This window comes from Mytilus galloprovincialis, chromosome 11 (assembly GCF_965363235.1).
Source record: "Mytilus galloprovincialis chromosome 11, xbMytGall1.hap1.1, whole genome shotgun sequence".
NCBI classification, from domain to species: Eukaryota; Metazoa; Mollusca; class Bivalvia; order Mytilida; family Mytilidae; genus Mytilus; species Mytilus galloprovincialis.
The window spans coordinates 53,514,275-53,536,788 of NC_134848.1; the positions used below are offsets into that span (position 1 = coordinate 53,514,275).

The following is a 22,514-nucleotide window of genomic DNA, read 5'->3' on the forward strand; positions in this document are numbered from 1 at the left end:
TTGCCCTTTATACTTAATTGTTAACATTTTTATGTAAATTTTGTAAACTTTTACAAAAATCTTCTTCACTCAATCAACTCGTACAAATAGATTTAAACTTAGCCACAATTTTCAGTAGAGTATCTTGATTAAAAAATGTATCCGATGATCCTGCCATCCAATTAACATTGTCGCCATGGCTAAAAATCTATTGATTATTTGATTAACATCCAGTGGCAAAAATTACATGCATGTTCAGGACGAAATTAAAGCATAGGGGTTTTCTGTATAGAGGTCCATGGGAAATGTTAAAAAACAATTTCAAATGGTCATAACTTGAACATTTTTTTAAATAATGACAAGTGGTCTTCAGTATTAGACTACACTACAGTTATCAATTTAACTTTTAGGCCAAATTAAACCAAACTTAGTCTTAATCGTTATATGGGTATATTGTACTATTTGTTATGATTTTCACCTTATTTAACATGATTTCCAAAACCCTTATACACAGGTGAGCGACACAGACTCTTCAGAGCCTCTTGTTTCATTCATAGTGTGCTTTGTGAAGAATTTATTTTACTGCATTACAATTCTCAGTTCTCTTAGACCCTTTTGCAAAATTTTGCAAAATTCTACAAGAAACAAAAAAAAAACATTCCGCAACTGTCTCTCGGGCAACTCATACAAGAATCGACGTGACTGCCAACTTAAGCCTCACACATAATTCTCGGCGTCGTGGCTTCATGTTCATTTTCTTCGCCACACTTCAAGTTTTGTCCACGGGACACATACACATATGGTGACCCGCTATTTCAACTTGATCTGAGTTTTGGGATTATATGTATTGTGTATTTTTATAACATTTTGTTTAAGAAAACATAACTTAGAGAATGGAAACGAAAAATTCGGCTATTTTTTCATTTCTAAAGGAGCATAACGATAGAACTGAAAAATTGACACAACCTAGATTATTTTTTTCTGTGATTTGTGGGGCAAAACATTGCATATAACTTTTGTATACTATTTGTTGGAGCAAACTAAAGTTAGACAGCGTACGGACTGTCGGGCGATGAGACGGAAAAGGGTAACACTTAATTTCTCCTCTATTGTGGCGGGGGCCCGAAAATTAGACATTTTATTCATTGTACCGTAATAATTAGTCATTTTAGCGTTACTAGGAAATATTTATGGATTAAGATTAAGATTATGTCGTGAGAATACTTTTTGACAACAATGGTCATCAATGTAATTTATTTCTCAACACTCAAACTGTATATAGAGTGAATAATGTCAATTAACACTAAGTCTTAATTTAATCTGCTTTTGGTACGTTTCATTGTTTGGAAACTATTTGTGTATAAGCACCTTTTTCTTTTTTTTTCATTGGTCAAAACGTTTCTATGATCATGTTTTATAAAGATTAATTTTATAACGAAGGGGTAGAGAGAAATAGAGAGAACCATGTGACGCACCGGTTCGCCCCACTCTCGATCTACGAGCAGGGTTAATATATGTTGCCATGATTACTGTTTTGTAAATATGCTTTATGAACTGTGATTAATTTTGTATATATGTTGGATGGAAAAATAAAGTATGTGAACGTTCATGTATCCAGTCTCGTGTATTGATTTACAATAACTTTCCAGTACGGAACCTCTATCATTTCAGTAAAACGGGCCTAAATTGTTTGGATTGTAAAATACTGTTATTCATTTCCGACGTACTATAGAGTTAACAAAAACGAAACACACCAACAAAACAACCACAGGTATAATCGACAATTCAAATTACGACAAACTAGGATTTTCGATTCCGTCAAATAATAAGGAAATTCTAAACGTGTCACTAGAAAATATATCTACCTAGAACAGTTCTACCCTAGAACTGTACCAAGTAACACTGTCAGAATCAGTTCTAGGGTAGAACTTTCCAAATCAGTTCTAGTCGTAGAACTGTCAGCAGAAATGACCAAATCAATTCTCACCGTAGATCTGTCAGTAGAACTGTCACTGTCTACTGTCTAGCCGTAGAACTTACCAAACCTGTCAGGATTGTAGAACAGTTCTAAATTACGTCACTGCAGTTACGGTATCTCACTGGTCACCATTCAGTGTTATTACTATCGTTGATACAGCCACACGCAAAATATATTATATTCTTTTGACTAATCAATATTTAAGACAATAGAACTGACTAAATCAATTCTAGCTTGGTCAGTTCTAATCGTAGAACTGTTTTAGTCGTAGAACTGTTCTAGTCGTAGAACTGTCTAAAACTTTGGTCAGTTCTAGGTACAATGTAGAACTGTCTAAAACTGTTCTATAGAGTAGAACTGTCAGGATCAGTTCTAGGTAGAACTGTCTAAAAATTGTCAGGATGACAGTTCTTCATACCGGAAACACGTGCTACATGTATGTTTTCGCAATATTTATTTTTTTTGTTTTGAATTTTGAATTTTGAATTTTGAATTCTGAATTTTGAATTTTAAATGATCCTTCTCAGCTTTCATATAAAGAAGTGAAAATTTATTGCTACAGAAAGACAAAAGTATAATGATAAAAAGTATAATAATTATCCAAATATAATTAATAAATTTAAGGAAGTAATACATATGACAAACCAATTATATTTAAAAAAGCGGTATGGGCTTTGCTCAATGTTGAAGGCCGTACGGTGACATGTGTGTGTTATCCTGGCTAACTTCAACTTAGATTTGTAAATGATGTACATTTTATGTTTGTTTTGATTAATAACTGTACTAGTTATTACATCAAATTTCTGCATAACACTGTATTGACGAAGGTGGATCAGAATAAAGATGTATAAACGAAAATATCTGTAATGGTAAATTAAAATTATCATTTACAAACCATCATCATCAACCGTTTTACTTGCGGATTAAATTTTTCGAATTATTTATTGAACATTTAAATATATCAGTGTATCTTTAAACGTTTGAATTGTTTAATATTTTGTTTTAAAACTTACAAATTTTATATGGTACAGTTTTTGCTCATTGTCTAAGGCTGGCTGTAAGATAACTTGTCGTTACTTAAAACCATGTCACTTGAAAAATAGTTTGATTAATTTATTGTTGGTTACTTCCAGTGGCAAACATTTCATGCACATTCAGGACGAGACCACATTAATAATAAAAACAAATGAATTACCTTATATGATTGAGGCCGTCTGGGATGAAGGTGGTCGGGGAATGTTTAAACTGCCACTTTAAAATTAAGATAGATTATGGAGGGGCAGTCATTTAGCCATGCAATAGACCACCTACATTGTACGCATCCCTAAATGAGTTGTTGCTAGTGATCTTAACGTGCAGAGTGCATATCACTGTGTACACGAGGCGTCATATTAAGTATCCCTATTCTATCTGGACGTGGCTGCGTCCTTGTACATCCCCCACAGCCAAACGGACAGAGGTTTTACTGCTGATCGGCAGAAGACTAAAAATTACCATATTTATATTCCTCAGTCACTCTTAGAGTGGTTGTTGTATGGTGGATAGTTATCTCATTGGCAATCAATTCATATCTCCTTATTCTAAAGTATGTGTAAATAGTACGAAAAAGAGTGTGTAGTTTAAGTCATGATTTTGTAAGTAATGTTAGCCTATCCATAGTCCGTAACATGCTTGTAATGTTTGGCACTGGACGATGAACAATAACCCATCACCATCCGTCCAATCCACTACAAAGGTCGTTTAAAGAAGTGATAATTTAATTGACTGTATGAAGTATAACCTTTTACTGGATTATATTTACATGCATGTATACTTGCTACTTTTCCTGTGTGTACATGTACCACTGATGGTAAGCGGATTGTCGTAACGTAAAGTTATGGTTAGCCGAAAATGGGAGACAACTCTGGAAGCCTGTTTTTTTTTTCTTTCCGATTTTCGTGCAGTAAAAGGTTAATTTGAGCCAATCCTCTTTTCTTACACATACTAATAGTCAGTGCGTCGATATTTATTAAAAATTTGTTGCATTAAATTATTCGAAGTTTCGCAAAACAGTCTATTTAAAAATTCCATAATGATGGTCGAAACTCTTTATTAAATAGGTCGAATGAGGCAAATTAAAATTTATATCAAAAGCTTCATGTTTGTTTATAGCCTTAGTTTTCTCAATTGAATTGTTTCATACTTTTCTAGTTGGAACCTTTTGTAGCCGACTATACGGTATGGGTTTTTTCATTGTTGTAGGCCGTATGCTTGCCTATATTTGCTTACACCCACTTCATTTGAACTTTGGTGGATAGTTGTATCATTGTCAAACATACCATTTTTATGTGAAAGGGCTGCATGATCTGGTGTACAGAATGGAATAAAGAAAATTGGGCAAAAGAAAATGGCAACACACAGTTTTAAATGTTTTTCTTTTAATTATACTTTAATTAAACGGACCGCTGTCATCTTTCATTGAAATACGTGACTGACGAATTGATGTCGAAAAAAAATTTGAAAGTGATAAACTGAAAAATTTAATTGATAAAAAAACAACTAAATTATTCAGGCTTATATTACGATTAATACCAATATGGTTGTTTGATATTTGGTTTACGCCGCCTTAGCACAAACAAACTGCGATATATGATTTAAAACTACATGTACATGTGATGCGATTTGTGATACGATGTGAAAGTAACAAAGAAATTACCAACACACAAAAGTAATATCATTATTCATTAAGCATATAATAATATAGCAAAAGTAGCAAAAGGGATTAGACATGTAACACAAAGTTTCCCCTTAGTCAATTATTTTTTTCGCAACCTCTTTCGCCAAAACAATATATTTTTCGCCAAATATCATAAATATATTTTTTGTTTAAAATCTACCTTCTTTCTAACCCCCAACAATTGTTGTCTATAATAATGCTTTTAAACTACCTGTTATGACATGTTATATCACATTGTTATGATTAAGAACACTAAACATTTATTTATTAAAAGATACTGTAAAAATAGCAATATAGAAAAAGTAAAGTCACAAAAATACTGAACTTAGAGGAAAATCAATTCGGAAAGTCCATAATCACATGGCAAAATCAAATAACAAAACGCATCAAAAACGAAAGGACAAGAACTGTCATGTTCCTGACTTGGTACAGGCATTTTCCAAGGTATAAAATGGTGGATAAAACCTGGTTTTATAGCGCTAACCCTCTCACTTTGATAACAGTCTCATCAAATTCCGTTATATTTACATTGATGCGTTAACTAAACAGACACAATAAATAAAATAGTCAAAATATAGGTACATCAGTCATCATCGTATAATAAATAAATTTGGTGTTTTTACTGTCTTCTGGTTGGTTAAAATTATTAGTTTTATTTTCAATGTTGTCAATTTTAATGGCCACACGCCCACTCTGACGTTGTGTATTCATACGCCAACATGTGTGTACGTTGTTATTGTTAATATAAATAATATAAAAAGTTCTTTTAGCCTTATTTTTGATAGAAATTTATTTATAATGTATGGCAATAATTTATTTTGATTTTATTGAACCATAAAACTAATTTTTGACTCTTCACACACGCGGATTATTCAATGTGAAGAGTCAAAAATTAGTTTTATGGTTCAATAAATTCAAAATAGATAATAGCCATTCATTAAACAATTTTAAAAGGAACAATTTAACAGAACACAAAAACATCTATGATCTACAAACACATTCATTGATTTGTGTGTCTGACGTCAGAAAATTTTATACGTCAAATTAGTGTAACAAAATATGTGAAGTCTTATCTATGTACAATGTATATCGGTTGTTACAAACATGCCTTTTTTGTGTAGATTCATTTTCCTGAAATATCTGATCGCGCCATATGTATACCGAGTAACCACCTGTTCTTTTTATTTGTTTTGTTTACATACCCGTATGTTGTAAAGGGGAGAGAACCATCTGTTTAACGAACAAATGCATTATCATTTATCTTTATGGGTTAATTGTTCCTGGAAGGTATTACAGTCAACGTATACGTATTGAAATAATATCTAATGGTTCATTCAACTTCATTTACGATTTTGAAACTTTACAACACAGAAACATGCAGGTAAGTTAATTTGTATTTGTTTAAATTATTATTTAAAACTGATATCAAAAGCTTTATGTTTGTTTTAAATACACAGCTACTTTTGCATAGGTACTATTTCTGTACTAAAAATTTGTAGTACTGGAAATCTACTTTTAATATTCAGTATTGTTTTGTTACTCTAAAATTATTGTAATATTTAGGTACCTGTATTTTACAGTACTTTATTTGTACTTGAAATTTAGGTACTACAGATTTTTGGTTACTACTGTTACATTTTCAGCATTTTGAAAGTTTTTCTATTTCAAATCTATTAAAGTTATGATTTTCAAACATGGAATATTGTATTATTTCTGTACCAAAATATTTAGTGCAAATCAAGTAGTGTAAAATACAAGTACCTAAATATTACAATAGTTTTAAAGTAAAGAAATAGTACTTAATATTAAAAGTAAATTTCCAGTACTGCATTTTTTTAGTACAGACATAGTACCTGTGCAAAAGTAGCTGTGTAGCCTTAGTTTTCTCAATTGAATTGTTTCATTATACTTTTGTAGCCGACTATACGGTATTGTTTTTTTCCATTGCTGTAGGCCGTATGCTTGCCTATAATGGCTTACACCTACTTTACTTGAAATTTGGTGGATAGCTGTATCATTGTTAAACATACCATTTGTATGTGAAAGGGTTTGCATGATCCGGTATACAGAATAAAGAAAATTGGGCAAAACAAAATGGTGAATTGGACAAAATGGGAAAAAAGAGTATAAAATAACAATCAATCTTATACTATATCTATTTTAAAGGGAGGCTGACAGCAATTACGGTTTTTTTTCCTTTCTTTTCTCTAACACCTTACAATTTGTTATGAAATAAGAAACGTGCAAAAGTGGAATTTAAAACAACTAGATCAATGTTTCTATTGAAAACAAAAAAAATCGAAAAATTTTTAAAAATAAATTGAAAAAAAGTGACTACAAATAAGATTGGTATGAAAGGTCCCGAGAAGACTCTTGCGTATTTCCAAGTTATCATCCCCATACGAGAGAGTATCCGAATATTCCAACAGTCAGTGGCTTTCAAGCACTTTTTGGTTACGATATATAATTTGAATATACAAGTGTTGAATTTCACTTAGTTTACCAACATATAATGTATATATAAAAAAGAAGATGTGGCATGATTGCTAATGAGACCTAAACTGTCCACAACAGACCAAAATGACACAGACATTAACAACTATAAGTCACCGTACGGCTTCCAACAATGAGCAAAGTCTATACCGCATAGTCAGCTGTACAAGGCCCCAAATTTGTGTGCCTTTCTGTCATCAAAAACAATGAAGTGCTGGAAAACTGATTCATATGAGTAAAATTGTTGTAACTAAAGTTTTTTATAATGTTTTATTTAAACTCATCAATATTCAATTCAAGGAGGTTAGAAAAAAAAAATATCAATTCATGGGAAATCTACTTCATCTCCGTTTGACTCTCACATTGTAAAGTGTGTTCCGTTAGAACATCTTCCGCGGCTTCTCGATGATATAAAACGTTGTTTATCAAACATACTGACCAATCAAATTGAATATGGAACTGATCATTTAAGCTGACTGAGAGAGTTACCATTTTTTAAGGGGGTGGGGCTAGGACAGAAGAAAAAAATCAGGACAGGTGTTTTAAGTAATAAAGGCAGAATGAGACACTTTGCAGGCGCGGATCCAGAGGGGGGGTTCCGGGGGTTGGAACCCCCCTTTTTTTTTGACGATCAATGCATTTGAATGGGAATGTGTAATTGGAACCCCCCTTTGTCCTGGGTTAGGACCCCCCCTTTTTAAAATGGCTGGATCCGCCCTTGCTTTGCAAACCAAAGGTTTAGATTGACAAATCATGAAAAAAGTCAAGATGATCTAATAAAAAAAATGGAAGAACAGAATTGAGCGAAAAATAAAAAGCAGGACAGAGATTACCATTTGGTTCATGTGTCATTTTTGTTTTTCATAAAATGTCTTTTTTTAATTAGTCCGATAGTTTTTGCGCTTGAAAATTTTGATATGTCGGGGCTATTTATAGCCGCCTATACGGTATGGGTTTTCTCATTTGTGAAGGTCATATGGTTGCCTATATTTGCAAACATCTACACCATCTAAAATTTTGTGACTTGTTGTCCCATTGACAATCACAGAACGAATTGTTTATTCGTATATTTTGAAATCATTATCTATGCATCTCATTTCAGAGTAAAACACTTGTATTAGTCCTGGTCATAGCCATTGCAATGGTGTCGACAGTGAGGGCCGGGGAATGTAAGATGATCTGTAACGACGAGGTCAGAATCTGCAAGCTGGAGTTTTGTCTAAGTCACAGCGACAAATTTTGCAAGAGGAAGTGCAATAAGATCAAGAAAGACTGCATGGCGCTATGCAAATATGATTTTAAACGTATTGCGCATGCACCTAATGAGGCCGAAGAAGCTCTTGATGATGAAGATAACGATGAATAGACTTTTCATTTAAACGTTGACTTTGTAAATAGATGTTATGGTAATCATATGTAATAAATCATTTTGTAAATGATAGCTTTCTTTTATTTGCTTGTGGGTCAAAAATGAAAAGAACACGTTTAGAAATGTCATGGGTCCGAAGCGCTTTCCTGGTTTTATCTTCGCCAGGAACGCTCAGGGCAAATATTTAAAGCCACAGATGTATGAAAAAGAAATGTTCATGAGCTTTACTTTTGTCAAATTTTAGAGTGTTCGTGCTTTTTTTTTATATATGAGTACCAATATTTAAAAAGAAGTTGCTATACATTTCGATGGAAATACCACTGCATACGTGCATTTAGTTTTATATAAATTAATTTGGTTGGGTTTTTTGCTTTTTTGACACATTCCCCTTTTTGCTTCTCCATTTTATTCGACACGGAAGATGCTAGCTACATACGTGAATGAGACAACAAACCGATGACAACAAGCAAAAACAAAACGGTTGGGTGGTAAAATACGACGATCGACAACAGACCAGTTTTCTCGTTTAAAGTGATTTACATTTCGGGGCCTATATAAGCTGACTATGAGGTATGAACTTTGATCATTGTTGAAGGCCGTACGGTGACCTACAGTTGTTAATTTCTGTGTGTTTGGTCTCTTGTAGAGATTTGTCTTATTGCCAATCATACCACATCTTCTTGTGTATAAGTGTCAACACAACATGTTGCTGGCTGAAACGTCTAAATTGGCCAAATTTATAAATATGATTGTATTTCCTTCCGTTTTTGTCATTAAGCTCCAAACATGTGTATAGTATTTTTTCACCCCTGCATGTTTTAGGTGTTTCGTTCCTGATAAAGGAAGACATAAAAAGAGCTCAATGCACACAATGTATTAAGTGTTTTTTTTTTTTTATTTCGACGAATTTTCTACATAATTCTCCTTTTTGACTTTTTAAATTCGCAGTAACAGTTTATTAAATTGTACATTCGGGACCAACATGTCGGCATTAATTTTGACAGAATTTCTATTTTTGAATTGTGATTTTGTGTTTAAATTTATTTTCATCTGCATACATTGCAGTTGAATTATATAGTACCGAACGTGTATTGTAACGTGTAGGGACCCTTCCTTTCTATTTGATGCGTTTGATTATTTTTCAAGAATTGGGTCGTTTTTTAAATTTATGTTTTTATGTATGTCTATGTTTTCGAAAGAGTCAAATGTTGGTGTTTGCTGAGGTAGCAATACACAGTTAGGAAAAAAACTTAAAATTGACACTCATAATTTTTAAACATCCTCTTTCCCCTCCTGTCTAACAAAGAAGGCTTTATATGTGTGTTATGCATGTATATACTTATAGAAAGAGAATCTTCCATAGATTTCATTTCTAATGGTCATAAGGGTGAAATATAATCCCTCTTGGGTGTAACCATGGCAACAATCTGCATTTCTTAGATACAAAATATAGCAAAAAAGGGGGGTGAACATGTCACAAAAGTCTCCAAAATTTGGTCTAAAGGAAAATTTCAATCAATTACAGTGATACCTTTCCTGAATCCATAGGTTTATATCTATCAAGTGGTCCAAAAAAAATCATATGCTTATCTGCTCGTTTTTCCATAAAATTGAATTGAAAAGATCGAGCGCAAAATCTTTGTTGATAAACACTACAATAATTTATGGACCTATGAACGGTACGGATAGGAAAATACGGACTGTCAATCATATAATTGGCCTATAAAACATGTTAAAAATAATCAAAATGTTCATATAAACCCACTAAGAAGGCTATATTATTCTTCAATTATCTAAAAATCAATTTTATTGTACAAAAACTTTCATATTTAAAAAATTCACAGGGGCCATAATGCGAAACTAAACTTCTAACTGTGTATTGCTACATGTACCTTAAGGATTAACAATTTTTTTCCCAATTCCACTTTAAATAGATTTCTGTTTTCTACTAGCTAAAACGAGCAAATTGGCCTGCTAGTTTTGAAAATCGGTTCAGAAATAAATATTTTATGAAGGTTAGCAGTTGACACTGAAATGCAACAAAAAAGTGATTTTATGAAACATGCCATGTCAAAGTGCATTTTCTTCTTTTTTAGTCAAATTTCTAAAACTTTACCTTCTAAGCCTGTCTTTTCTAGTTTAAAAACTTAAATTAACCTTAACAGTAGACAAATTATACAAGTTAAAGCTATTTTAAAGCTCTAGAATGTCAATTTTAATGTGTATTACCATACCAAAGCCTTGGTTAAAATTTAGTAAATACTGAATTCATTTATAACAGCTGGAAAAAATTTAGGCTAAATTCATGCTAAATTGTGACTTTATACTTGCTAAAATAATAAATTTGATTTAGTCGCATGAAAAAATATAAAGCGTTTCCTTCTAAGGTTTCTACATAACGCGCAATCTTCTTTTCCAAGGGGTAGCCAATAAAGTATCAATTTATGACGGAACCAAGTCTTTGTGTCAAAATGTCTATATTGGTTGCTAAGGACAATAAACAACAAAACTAACATATATTGTCATTCTAAAGGTTGTTTCTCCCTCAGCATTGTATCTATAACCTAATTATCAATAGATTGGTGGTATGATTTGTCTTAAAAAAAGCAATTCTTTGCTTTGCCAAATGCCATAAGGTAGCAATACACAGTTAGGAAAAAAACTTAAAATTGACACTCATAATTTTTAAACATCCTCTTTCCCCTCCTGTCTAACAAAGAAGGCTTTATATGTGTGTTATGCATGTATATACTTATAGAAAGAGAATCTTCCATAGATTTCATTTCTAATGGTCATAAGGGTGAAATATAATCCCTCTTGGGTGTAACCATGGCAACAATCTGCATTTCTTAGATACAAAATATAGCAAAAAAGGGGGGTGAACATGTCACAAAAGTCTCCAAAATTTGGTCTAAAGGAAAATTTCAATCAATTACAGTGATACCTTTCCTGAATCCATAGGTTTATATCTATCAAGTGGTCCAAAAAAAATCATATGCTTATCTGCTCGTTTTTCCATAAAATTGAATTGAAAAGATCGAGCGCAAAATCTTTGTTGATAAACACTACAATAATTTATGGACCTATGAACGGTACGGATAGGAAAATACGGACTGTCAATCATATAATTGGCCTATAAAACATGTTAAAAATAATCAAAATGTTCATATAAACCCACTAAGAAGGCTATATTATTCTTCAATTATCTAAAAATCAATTTTATTGTACAAAAACTTTCATATTTAAAAAATTCACAGGGGCCATAATGCGAAACTAAACTTCTAACTGTGTATTGCTACCTGAGAAGTAATTAGTTTAAACGTATATCTTTATAGTGGATAGGGGAACAATATATTACAACTTATATCAATCCCTTCCTATTTTGCGGGTGCGAGTGCTGCCCTTAGCCTACTCTTTTTCGAAATCTACAAGGGTGTATTTTTAGGTGCAAGAGATATTTCTCTCGCTTAATACGGGTAAGCCATTTATCGTCACCTTCCGACGTCTATTATCATTTCGCAAGACCATACTTGCAAATGATATCAAGGGAGAGCCGAAAATTCGGTCCCTGAAACGGGGATCGAAGTAGGAACCTCTGTGCTAGTAGTCTGATGCACTAACCACTACACTAGTCTACGGCTCTCCACAAAAGTAATCAGGTATGCTCCATGACAAAGTCAACACCCTGACATGGATGTAGGACGACCATAATAATAAAACATAAAGTTGTATGTACGTTTGTAGTCTATAGGAATAGGAAGATATGGCATGAGTGCCAATGAGACAACTCTCCATCCAAATAACAATTTATAAAAGTAAACCATTATAGGTCAAGGTACGGTCTTGAGCACGGAGCCTTGACTCACACCGAACAACAAGCACGTATAAGATATGTATGTATTGGATGGTCAAGCTAGATTTGTTGAGCCTGTTTAATTCAGTATATGTCGTTTGTTGTTGAATATCATATTTGTTTATTTATTTGTTTGTGTAGTGTTTTGTTCATCAATCATTTATAGATTGCTATGCGGTATGGGGTTTTCTCATTCATGAAGGCCGTGACATACAGTTGCTATCTTCTACGTCATTTGGTCTCTGGTGGAAGTGTCTCATTGGTAATCATACCACATCTTCTTATACATGAATAAATATCATAACATTGTGTAGGTAGTATTCGAAAAGTTTTACCTTGCACCTCGTTAAAGGTAAAGGTTAAGTATCAAGAAACTAGGAGTTTTACATGTATGGAAATATTATAAATAAAGCAAAGCAAATTCAGATCTCTGAAAGAATTTTCATAATTTCATATTACGTTGTAATTGTACATGTGTACTAATATGTTTTTCGTGTACGTACACAACTCTATTGTACATTACTGTGTACATATTTCAATACGACTTGTATGAACACATGTTTGACATGATCCTGTTAATTTGGTTTCAGTAGGATCAATACTATAAAAATGTTAAATGTCCTTTCCGTTATTGTTATAACTTAGAATTTATCCCTTTTTTGAATTTTCGTTCAACTAATTGAGTGAAGTCGAAGTGTCTTGAGAGAACCATCGACCTTCGGTAGGAAATAATTTAAGATTACAGTTGAGTGCACATGCTAATTGCAGGATTCGAGCTCATACACTCATGAATGTTTTGACAGGCAAGTGTTGCAGTAGTACATGTACAACTACTTTTTTCTACTTAGACCTCCAGGCCATCAACCCTCATCCTCAAATGTATTTTTCAATGTACGCTTTACATGTACATCATCTTCAAACAGGTAATCTAGCTTGAATGTCGTTTTATCATTCTCAAAACTACTTTGCCAGGTACGTTTCCTTTTGCAACATGATTTGCACTCTTTAAACTTGGTTTTACATTTGTTTAAACACGGTTTGTCTCTTTTCGCTACTGCAACGACACTGCAACTTCCAGCTCCCATTCTCACAAATGTTTAAACATTTCTGGTCATCATCGTGGGAGGATATCTTCCCGGGGACCATAACAGTAATCAATGCAATATATTTTATCTAAAAAAAATCAAAACATGTTGTTCGTATAACATCGTAGGTACAAGTTTGTATGACAGCTCACTGTTTATTTGGTGGTGTAGGTATAAGTATTTCTAAGGGCATTGAATGAGAGACAAGATATACCAAAGGGACATTCAAACTCATTTATTGCAAATAAACTGACAATGCAATTGCTAAAAAAAGACAAACAGAAAAAAACAATAGTACACAAAACACAACGTAGAAAAATAAAGAATAAGCAGCACGCAACCCACCTAAAAACGGGGGTGATCTCAGGTGCTGCGGAAGGATAAGAAGATCCTGCATTACAAGTGGCACAAGATTCTCTCGTTGTTTTGTATTATGACTGTAATACCTGGCGCTTGTCATGAAGCAGTTGTATCAAAGGAAAATAAATATGAATACCTCGAACAATAGACAAATTTAAACCCGGGATGAATTGAGAGCGTTAATGAACTATTAGTAAAATAAGTACATGAAGAAGTAGTAAAGTAAGGCATAAATGAAAGGATTGAAAGGACATATCAATGTAGGTAGGGTTTTTAAAGGTCTTTGTGTCCATCAGAGTGTATGTGTGGCGACCTTTTGTTTAAACTTTTACATTAGGTTAACTATTTTACAGTTAAAGTAAATTCTTTTTATAACTATATGTGGCACCTTTACATATACAATATTTATTTTTAATACGAAAGGATGTGTTGTATGTTTAAGAATTTCGAAATTTTTGGGAATGTCTTTATTTTAATGTATCATTATATAGCTAAGTAGACATGTAGTTGGGAAACACAACTATGCTACACTAACTGTGTCTGTAAAGTTCATATGTACAAAACTGACAAAAACTGTCTATAGAGTAACGTCTCTGCTAAACTGAAGTCTTCATGATTCAGCTCTGGAGTTCCCACTGAAGACATTTTTTAAGCATACACAAACACAATATACAGTTAAAAATGAAACAAAAGATCAAAATCTCTGGAACAGCTTAACATATACTCGTCTTTGATTTATTTCAACTACTTAGACATGAGTCATTACACACATGGATAAAAATGCACTTTTAAAGCTTCGTGTGTTTTAGATAGACAGAGTTGCCCTTCATACACCTTTGACTCTTAATTCCAAAATGCCATCTGAAAAAAAATAAAAATAAATGATAATAAACTTGAAGTTCGCTTAAAAAGACATTACTTAAAACTAATAATTCTAAGCCATAAATAACACAGTTCTTATAGTTTGCATTTAAAAAATGACAGGAACCATGTTTATAAACAACCGAAATTTTTGTATTTTCCGTTAATAAAAACTGTCTGCATCAAATATCAAGAATCTACCAACTGGAATTGTATTTTCGCTAGAGCAACTTCTGAATTGCCCCACACATTTGTTACTATCTTTTTTTTTTTATAATGACTGTTATATTAGCCAATGGTCATGAAGCAGCTTCATCACATTACAATACATTTTGAATACCTAGAACAGTAGATAAATTGAAAACGTTAGTGAAATATAAGTAAAAACTAATATAGTAAATAAACTCATCATAGATACCAGGACTAAATTTTGTTCATACGCCAGACGCGCAAGGCATAAATGGAAGGATGGGAAGAACATAACAATATAGGTAGGGCCTGATTTAAAAGGTCGTTGCGTCCATCACGATTTAGGTGTGACGACCTTTTATTAAAACTTTTATATTAAGTTAATTAATTAATAGTAAAAGTAAGTTCTAACTGTATGTCGACACCTTTACATATACAATATTTATTTATGTTTAAAACCTTGTGTTACAGTAGTCTAAATGTCTTTTTTTTTAAACATTAATGTGGTCCTTTTGATGCCAAATATGAGCTTTATATCTTAAACAAACGTTTCTGAAAAAAAAATAGCAAGCAGCTAAAACCATAAAACAAAGTTTTTGACTTTAAAGCAAAAAAAAAAAAAAAACAACAAACGGTAAAAGTAAAGACTGCCTTACCACATGTACGGAGTAACTGGACGCTATTTCAAAGAAAAAATAAATCATAATACAACAAGTTATAAATGAAGTAAGATTATATAATATACACATATTCTAGATATTTGAAATGGTAACTTTTAGAGGAGGCATCTTATCAAAAATAGTAATGAAGTAAATATTAACATTTTTCTTTTTATTCAAGATACAGGTTTGTATTGTTTTCTGTCTATCGTGTTTTTATGTTTATGTTTATCTTTAGTAGCTATCCTACTGCTTTGATTTAAAATTTTAAAGATTCGTATTCTTCTTCTTACTCTATGAGTGAATCGTTTGAATAATAGATATGCTCTGAAAACAAATGAACATAGTGATAGATTGAAAGATTTTGACCTTCAAATGATAGAATATTTTGCATTCCGGGCTCCTGGTTTCTTTTTCAAGAACCAACGCTTATCCATTGTATCTATATCACATAACTATATGAGAATATTTTGTATTCCGGGCTCATGATTTCTTTTTCAAGAATCAACGCTTATTCATTGTATCTATATCACATAACTATATGAGAATATTTTGCATTCCGGGCTCATGGTTTCTTTTTCAAGAATCAACGCTTATCCATTGTATCTATATCACATAACTATATGAGAATATTTTGCATTCTAGGCTCATGGTTTCTTTTTCAAGAATCAACGCTTATCCATTGTATCTTTATCACATAACTATATGAGAATAATTTAATTTTGGATGTAACGCGTCTTTTGATTGGCTGACGTTATTCTGTATTCAGCCCATAGACATAATTTAGTCATGTGACCGTGACGTCATCAACGTTTTTTCATTGTTTTCTACGGTTTAAAATGGAATTTAGAATTAAATTATAAGAAATGACTGAAATGTTTTTTCTGTCAATTCGAAATAACATAAAAAATGTGGTGCACACTGTTAAATAACCCGCTACGCGCGTTATTCAGTGCGCACCCAATTTTTTATGTTATTTCTTCATAGACAGAAAAAATATTACAGTTATTCCTTAAATATTTTGCATTTGTTTAAACTTTAGAACGCAATACGCATAAGCTAAACCAACAATGTATTTATGTTATAATAATTGAAATGGTACTTAAACGATATATCTTTGATTTCTAAATCAACAATTGTATATCCTGTTTAAAAAACATGGTATAACATATTTATTGTAATACAAGTTTCTTTGAACAATAACATATGAAAGAGTCCAGACTTTTTTCTCATCAATTTTGATAATATAAGTTACACTGTGCAATTGTCCTAATACGAGAATTTATCGGGTCAACAAAATTCACATCGGGTGAGGCGATACATTTCGTATTCGGACAATTGCACACTGTGTAACAAATGTATCCTGATTTTGTTATATTACATATTATTATATTAAAATTAAATATACGAACAATATCGACCAAACTTATTTAGATATTTAACCTAAAACTGTGAAAAATTAAAGCATTAGGACTATAATGCAACTAAAAAAAGATTTTTTTTTTCATTAGGGTCAATGGTCCAAGGGAGATAATTCCAATTGACGTAATAAATAAAGGAGATAATTCCACTTGACGTTATAAAAATTGTACCGAAATTTATTAGTACAATATTAGCCAATCAAATTGCGAGAAATTACTTTAAATCACGATAAAGGATTATCTCCCTTATATCATCACTATTTTAACATTCATTTCTATTGTGTATATTGTATTTTCTTTTTATAAAACTTTGTAACAAGGGTTTGATTAATCAATTTAGTCTTTAATTAATATCAAGGTGGCACAATTTGCATTGTTAGATCCTGATAATGTAGATTCGTGACGTAAACTTCAACGTGTTGAAGGTGGTTATTATATAGAAGAAGTAGAAGTAGAAGATTCACCTTGCGAGAAAACTACGAAGACACATTGTGATAATTGCATACACAGAGGTGTTTTATTTTTTAAGTAAAAACTGGAACACTCTATCAAAGTACCTGTATGTTTATTCGATTTGTTTTTGATAATGTCTTATTACTTTTATAGTACACCAATAATTTCTTTTAATCACGAAAGAGATATAATAAAATTGAGAACGGAAAGTTTGAATGTGTCTAAGAGACAACAACCTGACAAAAGAGAAGAAAACCGCCGAAGGCCACACATTGGTCTTCAAAAAAAGTTCGAAAAATAATATTATAATGTCAATTCGAGTTTTTGTTGTATTGTAGGAACCTTTCAATAAAAACACACACTAGAGGTCTGATCAATTTTATTTACTGATTACCTCCCTTAGATCATTACTTTTTCTTAAAAAAAAATAATTCTAATAATGTATTATTCGTGTTATTGGAATAACCCTCTGTTCATGTGGAAATGGTGTAACTTATGCCATTAAATTTCGAAAGTGCTTCACTGTGTGTTGTATAAAGCAAAAACACATTGTTCTTTTCAAGTTTTTGTGTAGTTATTTTGAAGGAGAGACGGTACACAATGGAAATGTCATGTTTTCAACACAATGCACAAATATCAATTTAAATTTAAAATCAAATTCAACATACCTCTTTTTTTCTCTGTACTCTTGTTTTATTCACACCGATTTTCAGTTTAATACATATTACTTTGCTTAACAGGTATAAATGATACATCCATAAAATGTACTAAAAAAAAAAATACAATACAATATTATCTCCATTACATCTCTTATAGAGATCACTTAATTATTTTATATTCTTAATATTTAATGTATTTCATCACAAATATTCCTAAAGTAGGAATTTCTCAATGACTATATTGATTTTCTTTGAAAAAATTCAAAAGTGTTTGTTTATTTTTATTACATGTACTTAAAATGTATTTGAACCAAAAGAATATGATTATTCTGATTTCCTCATACAAAAATCTAAGACTTTTTATACAAAGAAATTGGACAAACAAAATAATATTTGAGAGAGTCCAGACTTTTTCTCATCAATTTTATTAATGATTATCTCCCTTATATCATGACTATTTTAACATTTATATCTATTAAGTATATAATATATTTTGTTTTATAAAAATAAGTAACAATGGCGTAATTGATCAATTAATATTTGATTAATATCAAGGTGGCACAATTTGCAATGTTTGATCCTGCGAATGTAGATTCACCTTGCGAAAAAACTGCGAAAGCGCCTGATTATGCTCAACCATTTTCAAAATTGTATAAACAGAGGTGTTTTAATAAGTAAAAACTTGAACACTATTTCACAGAACCTGTATGTTTGTTTTTGATTTGTTTTTGAATTTTTCTTATTATTTAAATATTGCATCAATGATCTTTTTTTTTTCTTAATCAACAAAGTGATATTATAAAATTGAGAATGGATATTTGCAATGTGTCAAAGAGACAAGAACCTGACCAACGAGAAGAAAACAGCCGAAAGCCACAAATGGACCTTCAACACAGTGAGTAAAATAATATCATTATATCAATTCGAGTTTTTGTTGGTATTGTAAGAACCTTTAATCAAAAAACATACTAGAGGTCTGACCAATTTCATTTACTGATTGCCGCCCGTAGATCATTATTATTTATAAAAAAAAAGATATAATAGTGTATTGTTGAAATAACCCTTTGTTCTTGTGGAAATTGTGTAATTTATGCCATTTGATATAGCAAATGCTTCACCTATACATGTCTATAGTCGTGTGTATGTTGTGTAAAGACAGACATTGTTCTTTTCAAGTATTTGTATAGTAATTTTGAGTATAGTCAGTGTACATTGGCAATGACATGTTATTTATCATAATTGATAAAAACAAATTTAAATCTAAAATCAAATTCAACATACCTTAATTTTCTGTCTGTACTCTTGTCTTACACACGCCAAATATACCTTAATTTTCTGTCTGTACTTTTGTCTTACACACGCCAATTTTCAGTTTAAAAATATCACTTTTGTTTAACAGGTATACATCATGTACATGATAGATCCCTTAAATGTAATGAACAAAATAACAATACAATATTATCTCCATAACATCTCTTATAGAGATCACTTAACTATTTTATATTCTAATTATTTAATGTATTTCATCACAAATATTCCTTTAGTAGAAATTAAGTAAAAACTGGAAGACCCTTTCACAGTACCTGTATGTTTGCTTTTATTTTTGTTTGTTTGTTTGTTTTATTGTTTAAATACTACATCAATGATTTTTTTCTTATTCAAAAAGTGATATAATAAAATTGTGAATGGAAATTAAGAATGTGTCAAAGAGACGAACCTGACTTAAGAGAAGAAAGAAGCCGAAGGTCACTAATGGGTCTTCACCACCGTGAGAAAAACAATATTATTATATCAATTCGAGTTTTTGTTGTATTGTAAGAACCTTTGAATAAAAACACACACTAGAGGTCTGATCAATTTTATTTACTGATTACCTCCCTTAGATCATTACTTTTTCTTAACAAAAAAAAGATAATTCTAATAATGTATTATTCGTGTTATTGGAATAACCCTCTGTTCATGTGAAAATTGTTTAACTTATGCCATTAAATTTCGAAAGTTCTTCACTGTGTGTTGTATAAAGAAAAAAATATTGTTCTTTTCAAGTTCTTGTATAGTTATTTTGAAGTAGAGACAGTACACAATGGAAATGTCATGTTTTCAACACAATGCACAAACATTAATTTAAATTTAAAATCAAATTCAACATACCTCTTTTTTCTCTCTGTACTCTTGTTTTATTCACACCGATTTTCAGTTTAATACATATTACTTTTGCTTAACAGGTATAAATGATAATTCATAAAATGTACTGAAAAAAAATACAATACAATATTATCTCCATTACATCTCTTATAGAGATCACTTAATTATTTTATATTCTTATTATCTAATGTATTTCATCACAAATATTCTTAAAGTAGGAATTTCTCAATGACTATATTGATTTTCTTTGAAAAAATTCAAAAGTGTTTGTTTATTTTTATTACATGTACTTAAAATGTATTTGAACCAAAAGAATATGATTATTCTGATTTCCTCATACAAAAATCTAAGACTTTTTATACAAAGAAATTGGACAAACAAAATAATATATGAGAGAGTCCAGACTTTTTCTCATCAATTTTATTAATGATTATCTCCCTTATATCATGACTATTTTAACATTTATATCTATTAAGTATATAATATATTTTGTTTTATAAAAATAAGTAACAATGGCGTAATTGATCAATTAATATTTGATTAATATCAAGGTGGCACAATTTGCAATGTTTGATCCTGCGAATGTAGATTCACCTTGCGAAAAAACTGCGAAAGCGCCTGATTATGCTCAACCATTTTCAAAATTGTATAAACAGAGGTGTTTTAATAAGTAAAAACTTGAACACTATTTCACAGAACCTGTATGTTTGTTTTTGATTTGTTTTTGAATTTTTCTTATTATTTAAATATTGCATCAATGATCTTTTTTTCTTAATCAACAAAGTGATATTATAAAATTGAGAATGGATATTTGCAATGTGTCAAAGAGACAAGAACCTAACCAACGAGAAGAAAACAGCCGAAAGCCACAAATGGACCTTCAACACAGTGAGTAAAATAATATCATTATATCAATTCGAGTTTTTGTTGGTATTGTAAGAACCTTTAATCAAAAAACATACTAGAGGTCTGACCAATTTCATTTACTGATTGCCGCCCGTAGATCATTATTATTTATAAAAAAAAAGATATAATAGTGTATTGTTGAAATAACCCTTTGTTCTTGTGGAAATTGTGTAATTTATGCCATTTGATATAGCAAATGCTTCACCTATACATGTCTATAGTCGTGTGTATGTTGTGTAAAGACAGACATTGTTCTTTTCAAGTATTTGTATAGTAATTTTGAGTATAGTCAGTGTACATTGGCAATGACATGTTATTTATCATAATTGATAAAAACAAATTTAAATCTAAAATCAAATTCAACATTCCTTAATTTTCTGTCTGTACTCTTGTCTTACACACGCCAAACATACCTTAATTTTCTGTCTGTACTTTTGTCTTACACACGCCAATTTTCAGTTTAAAAATATCACTTTTGTTTAACAGGTATACATCATGTACATGATAGATCCCTTAAATGTAATGAACAAAATAACAATACAATATTATCTCCATAACATCTCTTATAGAGATCACTTAACTATTTTATATTCTAATTATTTAATGTATTTCATCACAAATATTCCTTTAGTAGAAATTAAGTAAAAACTGGAAGACCCTTTCACAGTACCTGTATGTTTGCTTTTATTTTTGTTTGTTTGTTTGTTTTATTGTTTAAATACTACATCAATGATTTTTTTCTTATTCAAAAAGTGATATAATAAAATTGTGAATGGAAATTAAGAATGTGTCAAAGAGACGAACCTGACTTTAGAGAAGAAAGAAGCCGAAGGTCACTAATGGGTCTTCAACACAGTGAGAAAAACAATATTATTATATCAATTCGAGTTTTTGTTGTATTGTAAGAACCTTTGAATAAAAACACACACTAGAGGTCTGATCAATTTTATTTACTGATTACCTCCCTTAGATCATTACTTTTTCTTAACAAAAAAAGATAATTCTAATAATGTATTATTCGTGTTATTGGAATAACCCTCTGTTCATGTGAAAATTGTTTAACTTATGTCATTAAATTTCGAAAGTTCTTCACTGTGTGTTGTATAAAGAAAAAAACATTGTTCTTTTCAAGTTCTTGTATAGTTATTTTGAAGTAGAGACGGTACACAATGGAAATGTCATGTTTTCAACACAATGCACAAACATTAATTTAAATTTAAAATCAAATTCAACATACCTCTTTTTTCTCTCTGTACTCTTGTTTTATTCACACCGATTTTCAGTTTAATACATATTACTTTTGCTTAACAGGTATAAATGATAATTCATAAAATGTACTGAAAAAAAATACAATACAATATTATCTCCATTACATCTCTTATAGAGAT

General features: G+C 31.0%; 1 long non-coding RNA gene across 1 annotated transcript; it reads left to right on the top strand.

Annotated features, from left to right (window-relative positions):
* Nucleotides 1-5,833: 5,833 nt before the first annotated feature.
* LOC143051233 (uncharacterized) lies at nt 5,834-8,605 on the top strand. The gene is made up of 2 exons (XR_012970663.1): nt 5,834-6,054; nt 8,269-8,605. It is a non-coding gene; the product is annotated as an uncharacterized LOC143051233 (long non-coding RNA).
* Nucleotides 8,606-22,514: the final 13,909 nt, after the last annotated feature.